Source organism: Toxorhynchites rutilus, chromosome 3, assembly GCF_029784135.1.
Source record: "Toxorhynchites rutilus septentrionalis strain SRP chromosome 3, ASM2978413v1, whole genome shotgun sequence".
Lineage (NCBI taxonomy): Eukaryota > Metazoa > Arthropoda > Insecta > Diptera > Culicidae > Toxorhynchites > Toxorhynchites rutilus.
The window spans coordinates 272,962,583-272,981,261 of NC_073746.1; the positions used below are offsets into that span (position 1 = coordinate 272,962,583).

At 37.2% G+C, this 18,679-nt stretch overlaps 1 protein-coding gene across 2 annotated transcripts in view; it reads right to left on the minus strand.

Moving 5' to 3' along the window:
- The window catches only part of LOC129777530 (prisilkin-39-like), a 43,251-nt gene that overhangs the window by 3,034 nt on the left and 21,538 nt on the right, over positions 1–18,679 (minus strand). The window lies entirely within an intron of this gene.

Below are 18,679 nucleotides of genomic sequence, written 5' to 3' on the forward strand. Positions count from 1 at the left end.
CGTCGAAAAATACAACCCCTAACAATTTTTTTTTATATTTTCCGCATCAGCTTACCATCGGGCAGTATGGCATACCCTCGATCGGGGCAATTTGCTCGCTTTCGGCCGTAAACATTCTCACGAGAGAAATAGCTTGTATGTGAGGGATGCCAGATGATGTTTTCAGATATCTCTGTATGGCAAGAATAAATGTCTTCAAATGTAATCATAATGAAAAAAAATGAGCAAACCATCACGATATTTCTAAATCATGTTCGATAAATCACACAACCAATTGTTTTCACATACTTTGAAATGACCTCAGTATGTTTTCACAAAATTAAATGTCTTGACAATGAAATCATGTCTTCAATCTGGCATCTATATTATGTGCTCAGAGAATGCAGGAAAACAAGAGCGTGGACTGGAGAATTAATGCACGAATACTGGGAGAACACGCTCACCGGAGGAACGGTTTCTTCTCTTCGCTGGTGGGCATGAAGGGAATAGATTGATGGAATATTATACTTCTAATGGGCCATTTAACACCGTGTGATTAGAAATTTGGAATTTGGGCGCCTTACAAAATAAAATTCATAGCACTTTTGTTATTCAGTATCTAAAATACAGAACGAATACAGATGACTGAGAGTTAACTAATCTACGTACTGACGTAGTTGTTACCTTAAATTTTGAGAGCACGGTCAAGATAAATCCATTCTCGCTTAGGGGGTGCGTATCACACACTTTTCCTATACACTTGTAGTGTGGAAAGCGAATGAGCAGAAGTCGGGTGAAAGCTTTGCTGCGGGAGATGTATGACGACGAGTAAAAGCGCGAGAGATCATTGTATAGGACCCCTTATTCCACTTGAGATAGCAAAGTTTCTCGCTTTATTGTGAAAGCTACATTACTTATTTTTGATACCCGAATCGATAACATATGAGGACACGACTTCAAATCTCACTTAGTGACAAACTATAGTCACGCCATTCGCCTACGGGAATGCAGTGACTTGGGCCATCTCACCTCACTCGCCGCGCGAAATAAAGGGGAGGAGCTTCTATTTCCGATCAGTCAGGATGATGCCACAGTTCCGTGTGATACCATGTCTCCAGAATAATCCGCATTCATACAGATTTTTTAGACTTTTTAGAACCAAAAACCTGTAGATACAGTTTATCTTTTTCTTACTAAAGCCCAGTGAATGTGAATTTCAAAAGAGCGCTCATGTTGTCTTAAAAATGAGGGATTCACGTTGTTTTTGCACTCCCCAGCAATCTATTGCACTAAAAATTATAAAATTTTCAATAGTTATATTTGAAAAAGCGTTGGAGATATTAAAAAACGGTCTTTTTAGAAAAACGCATTGTGGTCTACACATATTATATATAGTTATCTTTCGCACATACCCAAAGTAAACAAATGGGATTAACAAAATTCAAGAAATATTTAAACTCAAACCATTGAAAATACTGTATTCGTTCAAATCAAGATTGCTTTTACTGCAATTCGTCGTTAAATGTAATCTAGGTTCAATCACGACCGAAACTAAAGAGCGAAACGAACTTCGATTTTTTTAACGACATGATGACCGATATTTTGATATATTTTTGTTCAACATTTTGTACTTGATTATTGTGTTGAACTAAACCAAATGAAACGCCCAAATTAGTTAATTCGAAAATAGGGACAAACTACTTACTACAGCAATATATGCACAGAATAATACATCAAATCTAAGGTATCAGGAAGACATTGGAGATACTGAATTGGATCTGAAAAGCCACAAACTATCTACGCCGGCGTTGAAGCTGTAGAAACAGTAGCCCCTGAACTGGACGAGAACAGAAAAAAAATATAAATTTAAATTTAAATGTACATGATTAGTTTATTTAAAAAGACAAAATTCTATCACACCCTGTCCGTATCCTAAGCATTTGGCTTCATAGCATCCTCATCCTTTTTAAAGGTTCCCAATTTACGAATTGTTATCTTATTATACTACTATTGATTCATTACAACCATTACATTTTTGTGTCTACCATAAATTAATTATAATTAAGTTGTTTACGCAGCGCAATATAAATAAACATGTCCTGGTAACTTCATAAATTTCCATTACACCTCGATGAAGCATTGTATTTTTACTACGGTGTTTATGCTTGCTTGCTATCGTTGAATAAACAATAACTTTACCAACCAATTATGCTAAAGCTAAAATTATACTTTAAAATCGAACTTATAAATTTAATACAGATTTTCTGAGAAAAAAACTAAGATGAAAAGATTTGTTGAGACCAAAAACACAGATTTTATTATGGCAACCCTGAGCAAGAGATTGTGATTGTGAGCGTGTGTGCAGAGCTCTCGGGTGTTGCTATTTTGCTCCGAAAGCTCTGGTCTAATAGTCGATTGCAAGCAGGGCTCGGCATAGTCATAGTCAACTGAGGATAGTCAGCTGACTATCTGACTGACTTTATCCGTATTCAGTCGGAAATTACTTTTGGCTTCTTCACGCAGTTTCTCCGCCAAAACGACTAAACAGTCAGTCGGGTGTTTAGTCGCTATCTCCCTCAACCGACTCTACTATATCATTTCATTCGTCCCAGTCGAATTGTCTTCTTCGCATTTTGAAGCGACTTCCCCCAAAACTATAGGAGAAGTGTGTACTACGCACCCCCTAAGCGAGAATAGATTTATCTTGACCGTGCTCTTAAAATTTAAGGTAACAACTACGTCGGTACGTAGATTAGTTAACCCACAGTCATCTGTACTCGTTCTGTATTTTAGATACTGAATAACAAAAGTGCTATGAATTTTATTTTGGCCCAGTAGAAGTATAATATGCCCATGAGTTGTTACTCTCGGAGACTGTAAAGCTCAGAGAAACAGCTTGTATGAATGAGAGATTCCATCAATCTATTCCTTCCATGCCCACCAGCGAAGAGAAGAAACCGTTTCTCCGGTGGGCGTGTTCTCCCAGTATTCGTGCTTTCATTCTCCAGTCCGCGCTCTTGTTTCCCTGCATTCTGAACACATAATATAGATGCCAGATGTGAAGACATGTTTTCGATTTGAAGACATTTTATTTTGTGAAAACATACTGAGGTCATTTCAAAGTATGTGAAAACAATTGGTTGTGTGATTTATCGAACATGATTTAGAAATATCGTGATGGTTTGCTCATTTTTTTCATTATGATTACATTTGAAGACATTTATTCTTGCCATACAGAGATATCTGAAAACATCATCTGGCATCCCTTACATACAAGCTATTTCTCTCGTGAGAATGTTATCCGGCTGAAAGCGAGCAAATTGCCCCGATCGAGGGTATGCCATACTGCCCGATGGTAAGCTGATGCGTAAAATATTAAATTGAGAAGAAAATGAATCCATTCTTACCATTTTCTTCATCTGAGATATTCACTGGGAACTCAACTCAATAAATATGACCCACAGTTATCGCCTCTGAATCGGTTTCAAGCAACAAAAACCTTATAGGAATGATGTAGAAAATGACATCGCAAATCGCTTCCAAAGAAAATTATTTTTCTTATTTTTTTAAAGCATGTTACAAATGTAAAACATGCTTGGTGGGATTCTATCATTGACTAGCACGATTGCCTGTATCCATTGCATTTCTATTCTTGCTGGTTTACGAGAAAATCAGGCGGGTCAAATTGCCCGGCAGGCGCGTTTTAGACACATCTCCCCTAATTCGTTCCTCTCTTTCTTTCCCATGTATCTTTATGCATGCATCGATGTTTGAGTTCAACGGGGTTGGACATACGCTAAAGGTGAGCTAGATTTTTTTGTATCCTACACGAAAACTCACACGTATAAAATAGCGTGCAGTGTGTGTGCGCTATTTACTAACACTAACGCGAGGACCTTTATAGCATACTTGATGAATGTCTGAGTTCGTTGGTTTGAGTTCACGATGGGTAGACAATAAACCGTCCATTGATGGGGTAACTACTTTTTTGCATCAGAAATCAAGTTTTCGTTCCTCTTTATATGGACGTACGCGGATATAAAATAAGGGAGAAATGGAAGCGTGGTTTGAAGTCAGTTGAATGGAGAAGCAGATTTGTATTCATTAGTCGAGTCAGTTTAAATAACCACTGACTGGACTAGTTCACCAGTCATCCTCGCTAGTGAACGCCAGTCAATTCATTTTCTAGTCAAGTCACTTTTTGTAGCCGGCGACTGCCGAAGCAGTTCTAGTCGAAGCGAAGCTGCTGAGAGCGGAGTCGGTCTTCATTTTTCACCTTCGAAGATTTCGGGTCCTGATTGCAAGTACGTAATCTGCCAGTGTTGGCAGTTAGTTTTTAATTTTACATCTTGAGCAGGTTAGGTTTAGGTATTTTTAAGAGTTTTTAACCCCTCCATAAGGCCACACAAAAAATATTGTTTTCGCCGCACTTCGAATATTATTTCAATAAATTGCCTAACCAAAGATTTCTAAAGGTATCTGGGAAAACTCCAATTTTTTTAGGACTGTCAAAAATGTACGATATTAATTTGGGAGTCATTGTTATGTAGAGAAACCGCGATTTTAGTGCGCAGGCAAAAAATTCGTTGAAAAAGCAACAAATTGATAAGTTTTTCACTGAAGACGTTCTTTTTAGAATCTACTAAGTGAGATGATGCAGTTTTTTTCAGTAAAATAAATAATGTACCGTCGATGGGGGTATTGAGACAGTCCAGAAACAGTTTCTCTTATTTGCACTCCGTAAGTTAAACTGGACATCATTTCCACTTCCTTCATATGAAGCACGCTGCATGCTCATAAACATCCAAGCACTAAAGGAACGCCGTAAATTTGCAATGCTTTCTTTTGTTAATGATCTAATTTCGCAACGAGTACAATCAGCTGAATTACTAGAAAAATTAAATTTATATGTACCTGGGCGTCAACTAAGAACACGCAATTTGTTTCTAACCAAAACATCCAGAACAAATTATGCAAACAACGCTCCTATCAATCGCATGATGCGTATATACAATCAGCACTGCGAATTAACAACAATGAATAAAAAACAACTAAAAAGAAACGTGTACCGTAGGAATAATTTTTAACTTAAGAAAACATTGTAACATTAATATATAAGTACTAGCTGACCCGGCAAACTTCGTCTCGCCCAAAATTTGTGTTTTGTTATCAATACCTTCAAACATCCACGTTTTCTTACTATGAGCAAGTTCATGGGTCCAATCGCAGAACTATTCATTGATTGATCTTCTAATTGACCCCGTTGAATTTACCTTTTACTATAAAATTCTTAGTATTTCTAACAAAACTGTTTCATTTCTATGGCAGACTTCCCCTCTTCAGAAAGGTAGGAGGAATGTTGAACCACCTTAGAAATGTTTCTTGCTCCCTAAAACCTCCACATGCCAAATGTGGTTCAGTTTGCTTGATTAGTTCCTGAATTATGCAGAAATATATGCTTCATTTGTATGGCAGTAAAGAGAGAGAAGGGAGGAGTGTCTAACCACCATATAAACATTTATTGCACTCTTAAACCTTCAGATGCCTAATTTGGTTTCATTTGCTTGAATACTTCTCGAGAAATGCAGAAATTTGTGTTTCATTTGTATGGCAGCCCCCCCTCAGAGAGGAGGGCGGAGAGTCTAACCACCATAGAAACATTTACTGCACCCTTAAACCTTCAGATGCCTAATTTGGTTTCATTTGCTTGAATAATTCTCGAGTAATGTAGAAATTTGTGTTTCACTTGTATGGCAGCCCACCCCCCTTAGGGAGGTGGGCGGAAAATCTAACCACCATAGAAACATTTATTGCACCATAAAACCTTCAGATGCCTAATTTGGTTTCATTTGCTTGAATACTTCTCGAGAAATGCAGAAATTTGTGTTTCATTTGTATGGCAGCCCCCCCTTAGAGAGGGGGGAAGGGTCTCAAACTATCACGAAAACCTTCCCCGGCCCCAAAAACCCCAACATACCAATTTTCATGTTGATCGGTTCAGTAGTTTCCGACTCCATAAGAATCAGACAGACAGACAGACAGACAGACAGAAATCCATTTTTATGTATATAGATGTAGTCTACATTTGTTTGACAAAAATGAATAAATAAAATGGGTCATGTGGGTGATATTGGATAAAAACGGAGGAAGTTACTATTAGTAAAATATTAAAAAATATTGCGAATATTTTTGAATGCTTTGAACCGTTTAGTGGGATCATATTTTCACTTCTTTCAATGCATAATAGTTAACTGTAGTACAAATAGTTATTGTTTAAGAAATATTTGCAAAAGTTGTTACGATATTACTGATAGTAACTTCCTCCGTTCTGATCCAATCTCACCCATGACTTATTCCCATCCTCATTCATGGTATTTCATAAAAAAATCATATTTTGAATGTTTTTCCTTGTAAGTCTACATAAAAAAACATTTTTTCTCGCTGCACTAAAAATATTGTTTTGATTATTGCATAACCAAAGGCGCAATAAAGTGAGCATACAGGGCAGCGGAAAACAGTGTTCGTGAGGTTAGCGGGCATTTTCAACTATATTGCCACAATTTTTTTCAAACTGTTTCAATAGTTTAGTTCCAATAGTGTTATTCCTCATGTAAGGACTATGTTCTCTTGAAGTTGGAGACGATTCGTTGCCTAGTTCCCACGGACTTATAAAGGGTTAAACTTTACAGTTCATTCCATGCCAAACACAAATAAAAAGACCGATCTGGCAGAAACTAATCGATACGCACCAGTACACCCAAAATGAATATTTAGCATATTTTTTGACATTCTCATACATCACTTCAAATAAGCCTAAAAGTTTCATTAAATGTGCATTTCACCCATACTGGTATAGCGTTTAGTCAACCGAGAGGCGCGTTTTGTATAATATATATGCCATAGCAATATATGAGAGCAAAATAAGAGACGCTTTGCAAATATACACGCAACAAAGGTTTGATGTTCTTTACGCTCTCCGTTTTACTCTGAGTAAACACTTTCCGTGTAGGGGAAAAGGGGGGAATTTGGACCACCTAAGCAAATCGCCTAATATTTCCAAACCAATACGGTCTAAATAAAAAATGTCACATTGTATACTGAGCTACACTTGTTTTCTCTCAATCAATAATGTTTAATCATTATATCAAGCTTCAAACTACCAAATATATCATAAAATAAAAGAGACGATTTTTGGACATTAAAATTTGATGTAGGGTGATTTGGACCATCTGTGGGGTGATTTGGTCCAGTGTGTGTTTCATCGAAAAAAACATTCTTATGTTTATTTAAAGTATTTAGAAATAATGTTACAATCTGTAACAGTGTTCTGGGATCGATACCAGGTGTCTTGGCCAGATTTCAGACCAGAAAAATAGGATTGGGACCATCTCGAATTATGCATGGATCTTTTCACTGTTGTTCGAGCATTTTCAAACACTGTCGATGATTGGTCAAAGAAAATCCGTTCTTGATGACCTGCGTTGGTCTTTCAAGCTCCTCCTTCTTCCAACGTTGTCTGCCCATCCTCTTTTTGTAATTTAGTGGCATCTGGAATCAATTAGACCAAAGAAAAGCCTCAAATCTGTAGGACCAATTCACCCCACAAAAACATGTCCATGTCACCCCACACAACATCCAAAAATTAAAATGCAATTAATTTCATTTATTGTTATCTAACTTACTGTTTCGCTGCATCAAATTGCTCCTCTTCTGTAGGAGAACAGAACTTTACTGCACAATACACGAAAAGTTTGTTTAATCAGCGGGAAAAACCTTAAAACCACGATCGGAAAACTCACATTTTTTGACAATAAAAGTGCTTGCTGTGTTAATGCTACCGTTTCCTTCAACCTGTCGAATTTTACCAAAGTTTTTTTACGTTAGTTATATACGGTTCAACAATAAAAGAAGATGACATTATAAAAAATCCAAGTTGAGCCATACTTTTTGAGATAATGGGGTGGTCCAAATCACCCCATATGTCCAACTCACCCCGTGTTACCCTACACTTAAAAAATCAAATTTCATGTTATAATGTGGCGTTAGATTCTCGTGCATTGGTATAATAGCACCAATGGTTATATGAATAGCTTGGTTGGGTGGAACAACTTTAAAACTCAGCCGGCCTAAGTTCAATCCATGCTTGACATTGTAATTTTTTTTTTTTTGCTGCAATTCCAAGCTAACATTCAGTCTGAGATGATAAAAGGTCTGTTCCATTCATACAAAAATTTTACAACACTAACTAATCTCTCTCTAAATCTCTAAATTAAGGTGCTTTTATTTCTGCATTTGACGCTTAAACACAAGAAATAGCATATTTCCTGCCAAAAATGATATCTTTTCTGCCACCGCTAGTTCGGGTGTATTAGCGAAACTACTGATCAACCAGATCTTGTGTCATCGCACGGAAGAAATAACCGGACGGCACAATGTCTGGGGAATATAAAGGATGAGAATGGACTTCCTATTTGAGTTTTTCCAAATAGGTTTCAAACGTGTTTGGCAACGTGGCGCCAAGTGTTGTCATGCTGTAGATTCACTTTTTCCTGTACATATTTATTATAGTCGTTTTGCTCATTCGTATCAATTGAATTCGACACAGCGATTATTTGAAAAACTCATAAAAAATAAAGGTACGTGAACTATGACACGGGAAAGGAGCTGTTTACGGAAGAAGTGAGAAGATTTAGATGCGTTGGAGATGGATCATCACGAGGCGAAAACAGATTGCAGACATTAGCTTTCACTCACAGCTTCATCAGATACTGAATTTTGACTCGAAATAAACGATGAAATAACAAAAGATTTTCTTTGTAATGTTCATTATTTTCGAAAATCAAAGAAATGTCTATTAGAAAAAACCTATCCGTCATTATAGCAGCTGCCAGCTCCTTGAATGAAACACGAAACCGAAGTAGTCTGCAAACAGAGCCGTCCTGGTAATTACAATCAGATGGGGATAATGAAAATCCATCCGAAATGCTGATGGAAATATTTTGATTTGAATTCGGATTTCCCGTTCCATCGTTTCTGCAATATGTGACTTTTTGTGCATCTGAGCTCGTTTCGGCCAGTAGTCCTGATTCACCCCAAGCAATCCAGTTCAGAGTAGGTGGGGACGAGTGTTAGTTTTCGACATGCAACATGCAATTCCATCGTTCCAACGACCCGGACATTGTCAATGTCGAACAATAACGGTTGGCCCCAATTTATCATCCTTCACTTGTCAGCTCGACCAGCGTTTGCCACCACAAATTGAAGAAGAATGACAGATTCATTTCAAAGCTTGGAATTAATTTACGTTGTGTCTCTTCCACTTTGAGACGGTGCCAAACCGTTGTTCGACTTTTCATTGACATCAGCTGGAATATTCTGGGGAATTGACACATTAATCAACTTTTGCAAGAAGCAATGCTTGCATCTGTTGTTGGTTATGGATTGATCATGGTCGATTTAGTAAGAATCAGCTAGAGGCGAATGAACTGCAAAGTTTAAAGCCTCTTAAAAACAAAGAAAGAAGAAGTAAGAATCAGCCTAGAATAGGACCGTACCAAAACAAGTAGATTTTTTCTGTTCGTTTTGATTTGAATGCGTCTGCCAACATCTGCCTCTGTCGTTTTTATTTTTAGTTTTCATCAATAAACTGTTGAAACACACTATATAACACATTCAATATTATTGGATCCTATAAGATGACAACCATTTGTTCGCCAAATGTCATTATTATTCTTCAAACGAATCTCATTCACTTCCCACAAACCCGAGAACAGCTTCCGTTTCATCACTAATTGCTATAATACCAACGCTGATTGAGGTTCAAAGAGCTACATTTCCTCGAGTCCTAATGGGTTCCACCTAATTTCCATCAAATAAAACCGCTAAGCTAGCCAACCTTTCTTTTTTTTTCGCATTACTGACCCCTCAAACCAGAAGCTAAGTTGGGCTAAGTCCAATCAAAATTTTTATTGCTGCCGTACGGATCGACCAATAACCGAAACGAAAACCAAATCCGCCGACCATTATTGTTCAACCTCGCAAAACGTCACCCTAGACGAATCGCGTTCCGAATCCGTTCGATGGGAGTAAATGGGCAAAAGAAAGCCAACGCCAGCGATCATTTTTATTCCCAATAAAAGTTAATGAGCTGGTTTCTGTATCGGGCGTGGGTGGCGTATTGTTGTTAGATACATTGAGCAAAGGCGGCGAAAAGATTAATGACACAAATGATCGGTTTTTTGATGAGCGTTTAATTAAACGAATAGTTGATATCAGGGTACTTTGGTTATTTAAAAAAAATCTGCTGTGCAGCGAGAAATCGAATGAACTGAGAGGGGCGTAGAAGTCTGATTAATGAAGAGTAAATCAGTAGAAAGGATAATTTGATTTCCAATAAACACGTAAACTAGCACAACGACAAACAATAAGGTCTAACGAGTGGTGCACGAATCACAGTCCATTATATGATCACATCTTACGTTTCAAAGTTCAGTCAATGCTCTCAATTGATTTATTTCGTCCCTCTTAGTTTGGAGACAGCAGTGTCCTTCACGTGGAGGAATGCAATTGCAATTCCGTTGTCATCCCTAATCAACTTGGAAGAAGGAGAATTCCGAAATAGTATAGATTGTCCTCTCAATCGATACGATACGTGGTGCATTTTTGTGTGACGCTCACGTCAACGAAACCTTTGCTATTCAGCACCACTACCACTCCCATCTGTTTTGTTCACCATTATACATTATTGATCTATCTTTCGTGATTTCCAGAAACATTCAGAGGGATCCTTTGTCCCCAGACAATCTTGACATGAACCGTAGAGCAATGGGGGTGGTTAAAAAGCAACACTCAGTACACAAGTGTAGATTGTAGGTGTCAAGCACGACCGCTTCCAAACTCTTCTCCATAATCAGCCATAGTTTGGAGGGACGTGGAAAGGTTATAGAAATACATGATGCAGTCCCAATGAAGCTTCAGAACGTAGTGCAGTGTTGTTTCGATTCATTCACTAATCGTTTATATCATTGTTCGCCGAATTCACGCTCCATTCTGAAAAAAACGTTATAAATCCAGCATTAACACTCCTTAAAGCAACTGAACAAATGTAAGGCTACCGAGATTCATTCATGCCATATGTCAATATATCAGTTGATTGTTGATAAAACAACGAAACCATGATGTTTCGATGTTTGCGCTGAAGAAATTGATCTTTGTACGAAAGAGAAAATGGAAATAACGCACACATACACTGAGCGAATTAAAATAGCACCACCATGTTTTTTTACATTATTTTTACAATATTCTTGGCTACGATTCTAGTTTCTTATACCTAATCAATACAAACATTTTAACCTGATATATCATAAAAAAGTGGGTTATTTCGCACTTGACTAAAACCACTTTGGTACACATTTGACAACTTTTCGTTTTGGTTTTCACAACAATAGAATTTGAGTCAAAGTTCACTTGAGAGTGAAACCGAATTTTTTCCGCGCGATTTGGTCAGTGTGGGAAGACCGAAGTATCTTAAGTTCGAGGAAAAGATCAAAACCAAAGCCTACCGTTATGCGGGCATCTCTAACAGAGAAATCTGGCGGAAAATTCATCGTTCACATACGTCTGTTGGAAGCTACCTGTAGAAGTGGTGATAAACTCAACTGCATGGAGAAACGTGGACAGAAGAGCAAGTTCTCCCCAACGGATGAACGGAGAATTCGTAAAATTGCCGTGAACCAGAAAAGAACAGCATCAGAATTGGAACTTCCGGTCACTACACGTGCAGAATTGGAACTTCCGGCCACTACACGTCGCGTACAACAAATTCTCCACGGTGACGGAACGGCAAAAGCAGGATCACTTCGAATTCGCAAAGAAGTACATTTCCTGGACCGATGAATAGAAAAATGTCATTTTTTCGGATGATAAAAAAGTTCCACCTTGATGAACCAGACGGCTGGCAATGCTATTGGCGCGATTTGCGCCAACCTTTCTGATTTTTCAGAATTTCCCAGACTTTTGGGCACGTTCCCTGATATCCTGACAAACACTCAATTTTGCCAGATTTTTCAGAAATGGTCCAGATTTTTCCTGATTTTTATACTTTTTACTTTATCACAATGAAAATTATTCGTGATAAATAAACTGGGTTCCCTGTCAAAGTTTTCCTACAGTGAAAGCTCTCTATAGCGACATCGCAAGGGACCGTCGTTATAGAGAATTGTCGCTATAACAGATTGTCGTTATAGAGAGCTCAAATGTAATTTGTTATTTTTTTTTCGGTTAATAAACCAGCATAGATAATCTGGAAAGCACCTGCTTGCTAGTTTTGAGAGGGCGGGCTCATAGTATCATTGTTGAATGCTCCATCATTCCCTGATTTAATAAATGATTGATTTTTTTATCTCATCGCCAGACAAAATATACGAATTGAACACCATTGAAGCCATCATTCTTACCCTTTTCACGACTCTAGTCCATATTTTTTATGATGAATGAACTCGCATTGTGTGTCACATTGAATTCATTAGACAATGTTATCTTTTGACGTCAATCGATTTCAGCACTCCATAACAATTTTTTATATTGAAGAAAATAATAAATGTCATGAAACTAACTATCGAACAATTGAAAAATGTCAACTCCTATCCTAACGGAAATACCCACTTCTGATTGATCGAAATTAACGACACATGCGGCGGGTCCCTAGCAGAGACATCAAAACCAAGCTGCCTGGGGGAATTCGGCATTGCAAATACATAAAAGAAGGGGGAGCTTTTGTTCCTGTTTTGTTTGTGTTCCCTAACAGAGACATCAAAACTAAGGTGCCCGGGGGAAATCTGCATTACAATATATGCAAGTCGGGGGCATTTTTATATTGCAAGTAAGGTGAGTGATACGATTAATTCTAGCAAATAAAATTTAAATTTGGAACATTAATGTTGGTTGCTTCGTGAAATTTCATATTCATGACCGATCGTGTATAGTGAAAAATTTAGCACAAGTGTAAGTTAAAGTGTTGTGTTCGGTATTGGTAATTATCTTACATTACTTTGATGAGTTTTTTTTTTTTGACGTGGGACTACGTCTAACCGGAGTATATGGGGGGTAAAATGGAAACCTAAACACAGAACATGCAGAAAAAAATGAAAGATTCCGAATGCTTATAACTCGAACATTTCTTACTGGATCGGAAAGATGATTGCATCAATTGATAGGGAATATTTCTACGCTTCTGTTGCAATTAAAAAAATGTTATTTTTCATTAGATAAACAATTGAACAACTGTATAATATTAAACGATATCTAAACGCCCTAACTGCCTCATTTTGATTGGCCCGATCTACGGTTTCCCTAACACAGCCATCAAAACCAAGCAGCCTTGGGGGAATCGGCATTGTAATACATGAAAGTCGGGGGTATTTCTGTTTCGACTGAAATGTGTTTCCCTAACACAGACTTCTAATCCATGGAGCGTGGGGAAATCTGCATTGCAAATACATGAAAATCGGGGGTATTTTTGTTCCGACTGAAATGTGTTTCCCAACACAGACTTTTGAACCAAGGTGTCTGAGGAAATTGGCATTGCAAATTCGTGTAAGTCGGGGGCATTTTTGTTCCGACTGAAATGTGTTTGCCTCTAACACAGACTTCAAAACCAAGATGTCTGGAGAAATCGACTCAGCAAATAAATGCAAACTGCGAGTACTTTTGTACTCGCTTGTCTTTGTGCAAGTGCCTGAAGTTCATCAAATCAAGCAAATTCGCGGTTCGAGAAAAACGTACACTTGAGAGATGCAAACTTCAGAAGGAAACGTAAAATAAAATAATCGTTTGATAATTATTCCGTTCACATATTTTGTCCTAGGCATCATAAGAAACGTAAAAGGACTGTCATTAAATTTACTTGTAACGAAGAACATAATCTATCACAATGCATGAATTGACCTTATATGGAATTATTGAATTGTTTCATTCTATCAAAAATTTAATCAATACAAACGAATGATTGCTACGCTAAGGCAGTCCCACGTCAACCTTGCGGTTATATCATAGATATAACCCACCCATTTTTATTTCTTCCATACATAACACAGGAGGCATCTCGTCTAGAATCACAGAGGGCGGTTTTCATCATATCTCGTTCCACTTCGGTATCTTTTAACTAATACGCACCATCCAACGACTGTTTACCATCCTTCTGTCATTGTCACTCGGTAAACACTGATGGAGTGAACAAACAATACCCAATAACCAAACAAAAAGGCCCTTTTCAGGGCCACCAAATCATTATCAAAGAGTATAACAATGTAATTCTTCAAACATATCCAAAATCAACAGATAGCCTAACGGAATCCTACGTCAACTATGCGGTCGTTTCTCGGACACAATCCTCCTGTGACTTTTTAGTACCCTTTTCGAACCATTGAATTATATCCACTTTATTTTTAGCGATAAAGATTTTCGTGTATTTCAACTCATTTTGGGCAGTGAATGTTTCCGAAGTGAAACAAACGATTTCGATATTAAAAGCTTTATCCATAAAACAATTGCGTAAACAATACATTCATTTTAAAATGTATTGAAAATACTATTTATTCTTTTGCTCTAGGAAAGGATTATTGTACAACAATGCTTCGATTGATTCGTTTCAATAAGCTTTCCCTATCTTTTATGGCATGAATTTCAGCTTTGGTAAGTATCAAAAAATTTAAATCAGTTGGGCGTGAACAATTGTTCATTAATTCAGTTCATTCAAGTTCAGTTGATTGAACTTTATAATACACAACATAGACTATTTACGTTCGCAGGCACTAACATTGACACGCACACTATAAATGGATTGAAATTGAAAATTGTCGCAAAAGAGGATGTTATGTTTTAGTAAATAGAAGCGATAATTTGTCGTTATAGGGAAGGTCGTTATAGAGAAATGTCGTAATAAAGAAAAGAATTTCTATGCGGTTTTGAAGGGACCTTTAAACATGTCGTTATAGAGAGATTTATCGCTATGAAAATTGTCGAGAGCTTTGACTGTAGTTGGAAATGAGGACTGTCTTAATAGCTCTACGGCATATGAACAGTATTGGAAATAAAAAAACAAAAAACAACTGGTGCCTTTTGCTACTAGTAACGATTGATCGAATATTAACAATAAAGTAGGTAATTTGATCATCCCTACATAACCCACTCACCCGAAAGACAGTTACCGGAAAGACATTCACCCGAATTCCACTCACCCGAATGTAACAAATACCCGAACAGACACTTACCCAAATGCAACATTTACCCGAACGCAAACATTACCCGAATGTAACATTTACCCAAATGCAACACTTATCCGAAAGAAGGATATATTCGAATAATACACAAATTTTATTATTAGAAAGTACATGTATATTTATTTCTGATCAGTGTCAAGCCGTCTTGGTTCCTTGTCTTCGTTAAATGGGGCGCCCCCATTCCTTGTCAATGTAATGGGGCGCCCCCATTACATTGATCTCAGAATAAATTTCATCACGAAATAATAAAATCATTATAAAAGCTGCGCTGCGGTGGTAAGTACGTAAGTACTATTTTTTTAACTATTCTTTTCACATTTTCATTATTCTGTTATGTTATGTTAATCTTTTCATTTCAATTTGTGTTTTCGGAATATTTCATAACCCACGCTCATTTCTTAATCATTCCTTGGCCTGAAAGAGCAATACGGAAAGGAAAGAAGACGGCATGTCAATTGTGTCTACACTAATTTTTAAAAATGACACAGCGAAGTCTTCAACGTCTTTTTCGAATTTCCTCATTGCAAATCCTCATTTTACATGGTAACTTCTTAACAGGAGATTCGACAAAACTCATAATCTGATCTGTCGGAATTTTCCCATCTCCATTCGAGTAAACATTCCATACGGGTAAACATTCAATTCGGGTAAATGTTGCATTCGGGTATTTATTACATTCGGGCAAAACGTTGCATTCGGGGAAATGTCTATTCGGGTATCTGTTGCATTCGGGTATTTGTTACATTCGGGGGAATGGGACACAACCAGTCAAAATTCCTTGATGCAACAAATGCAACTACACTGCTTATTCACGCATATTCACGCGATAGGAATCCAAAAGTAAAAGGACTCGTAGAACCTCAGTTCACACAGATCGCTTTATTCGTCGCTTGGTTCGATCGGATCACGATAAATCTTGTCGGGTGATCCAGGATGAGTTGGGCCTCAACATAACTAATTGAACTGTGAGCAACCGACTTCGTGAATCAGATCTACAGAGTTTCTTCAAAGAGAAAAAGCCATTATGGCTCCGAGCCATTCTGATTTCTTCATGATTTTTATTTTCATTCATCCTGATTTTGTGAAGTTACAGTTGGCAACCCTAATCTGCGCAATGATTCGTAAGTTGCGATGAGCAGGAACATTGGTGGTGGTACATTGATGTGATAGGGTGGCTTTTCCTTCCGAGGAAAGATTCTGTTGGCATGGTTTACAACCAAAATGAAATTGGAGATCTACGTAGAAATGCTGGTGATAAGTTTTATTCATCGATGGGTTGATTGTTTTTCAACAAAATAATGTTGCAATCCAAAACTCAAAACTGACAAAACTGATAAAAATATAGAAGTTCTCGTTTGACCAGCCTGTTCTCCGGATCGGAATCCAATTGAGAGCCTTTGGTCTATATTTTTCTATATTCTTCGAATTCGTGGGTGCAGGGACAAGATCTCACAGAAAACCCTTGAAACATTGGTCATGTTCAGGGAATCGCGTCTAATTTAAGTCATCCCTGAGAATGGCTCATGTACACATTATTAATAACTTCTACGTGATGATTTTTTGACAAATAAAGTTTGATTTCGGAGGAAAACGTAGGTTCATTCCGCACGCTTTGTTCAATTTTCTGGGATTCAAAAAAGATTGGCTGCACGAAGCAAATTTATTTCACGCTTAATTTATCCGTTACCATTATCTGTTATTAATAACATGTTATGGAAAATGATTGAGACTGATTGATATTGAGATATATCTGTTATAAAGAATAACTAAATTTCTTTTTTTTTAATACGATAGAATAACGATAAATAGAACGACGAAACGATTTGTGTTTGAAGTTTATGTTTATGAAAGTGTGTTTGAAGTTTATGCTGCTGGAAATGACGGTGCGCATTGTCATTCGATAAACAAACGTGAAACGTTTGTGAATCTTGCGTTCATATTTGTGTTTGACATACCGTGTGATGGGGCGCCAAGACGATGTCCGCTAACAAAATAAAAAAAAACTATTTCTTCTCTCGAATCAATGTATTTCATAAACGTAAATGTAAAATGAAAAAAAAAGTAATATATTTTTGTCGTAAAGTAGAAAAATTAAACAAAATTAGAATTATATCGTCGTTTTCTAGATGAACGGTTAATTTATGATTGCTGGATTCCGTTCATGAATTGGGAAACCAAAGATACACCAGACAACTTCATTAGATCTCAATGTTGCTCATTGTCGTCTATGCCGAATTGCGTAGCAAGGTTGCCACTGATTCGATCGGATTCCAAAATACAGGAGAGTAGTTGATGAACCAATCAAAAAATGTGTGTATGAGATGATTCAACCGAAAATATCCAGTAATGTGTAGGACCGAATACGTGTAATGAAGCTCATTGAAGATTTCTTTTTTTTGTTTGAAAACACCTACTGTAATGTCATGACAATTCATTGCGTGTTGGTCTATCAATAGCAAAAGCTGTGTCAGCGTTGCTCATGATAGCGTCTCGCAAGTGAATGTGAACGAGGAAGAATACACCGCTTCTGTTGATTGCGTCGCAGGAATTGCAGTATTAGTATGAAAAAGTATTAGTGTATCATATTTGTATAGTAATTATTATTTATAATTATTAATGTTCGAAAAAATTCATATCAAAAAATCAATTTTGGGCGAGACGAAGTTCGCCGAGTTAGCTAGTTCTATAAGATTTTTTCTTGTTATGTAGGATCGAACATTAGCGCTGTTCTAAGGAAAGTTAATCTGCTGGATGTCGTCTTTTGTTTATATGAATCCTGGCAGGCAGTTGGTAAAAATTGTATAAAACGATCCTGAAAAGCAATTGGAATGATCGATGACGATCATTTCGTGAATGAAGAAGAGATCTGATCAATAAATTGTCAGGATGGTGTCAGCGAATGACGTAGATAACAATGACGATCGTGATGGAAACGGAGACGAAAGCGATGCAGAAGCAAAGGCTGACATGGAATCTAATCTAATGCAACAGATTATATTTTTTTCATGGCGATTGACGATGATAATAATGACGATTCTCAAATTTCTCACAAAAGAAATAAATCAATCAATAATGTTATAGAATGAGCTGAAGTACACACTGTCGATCTCGCGCTATTGAATAACCTGAATTATTGAAGCAGCTTGTTCTGCAACAAAAAATCCTAACCCTAATGACATGAAAAATAAATATAACAGTCACATAATTTCGCCAAAGTAAGATAAATTTGTTTTACCGTTTTACCGTTTTTCCTAAAGACAAGTGCAGCATAGTCATCGTTTGCTTTTAGATGGTTACAAAGTATATGTTCCATCGATGAAAAGTGGCTTCGAAGCAATGATTTTGATTTAGATGATTAAAAACATTGGAATTTGCACAATTGGAAGCAACTACGTTCTTGAACTATCACTGGTGAACAACAC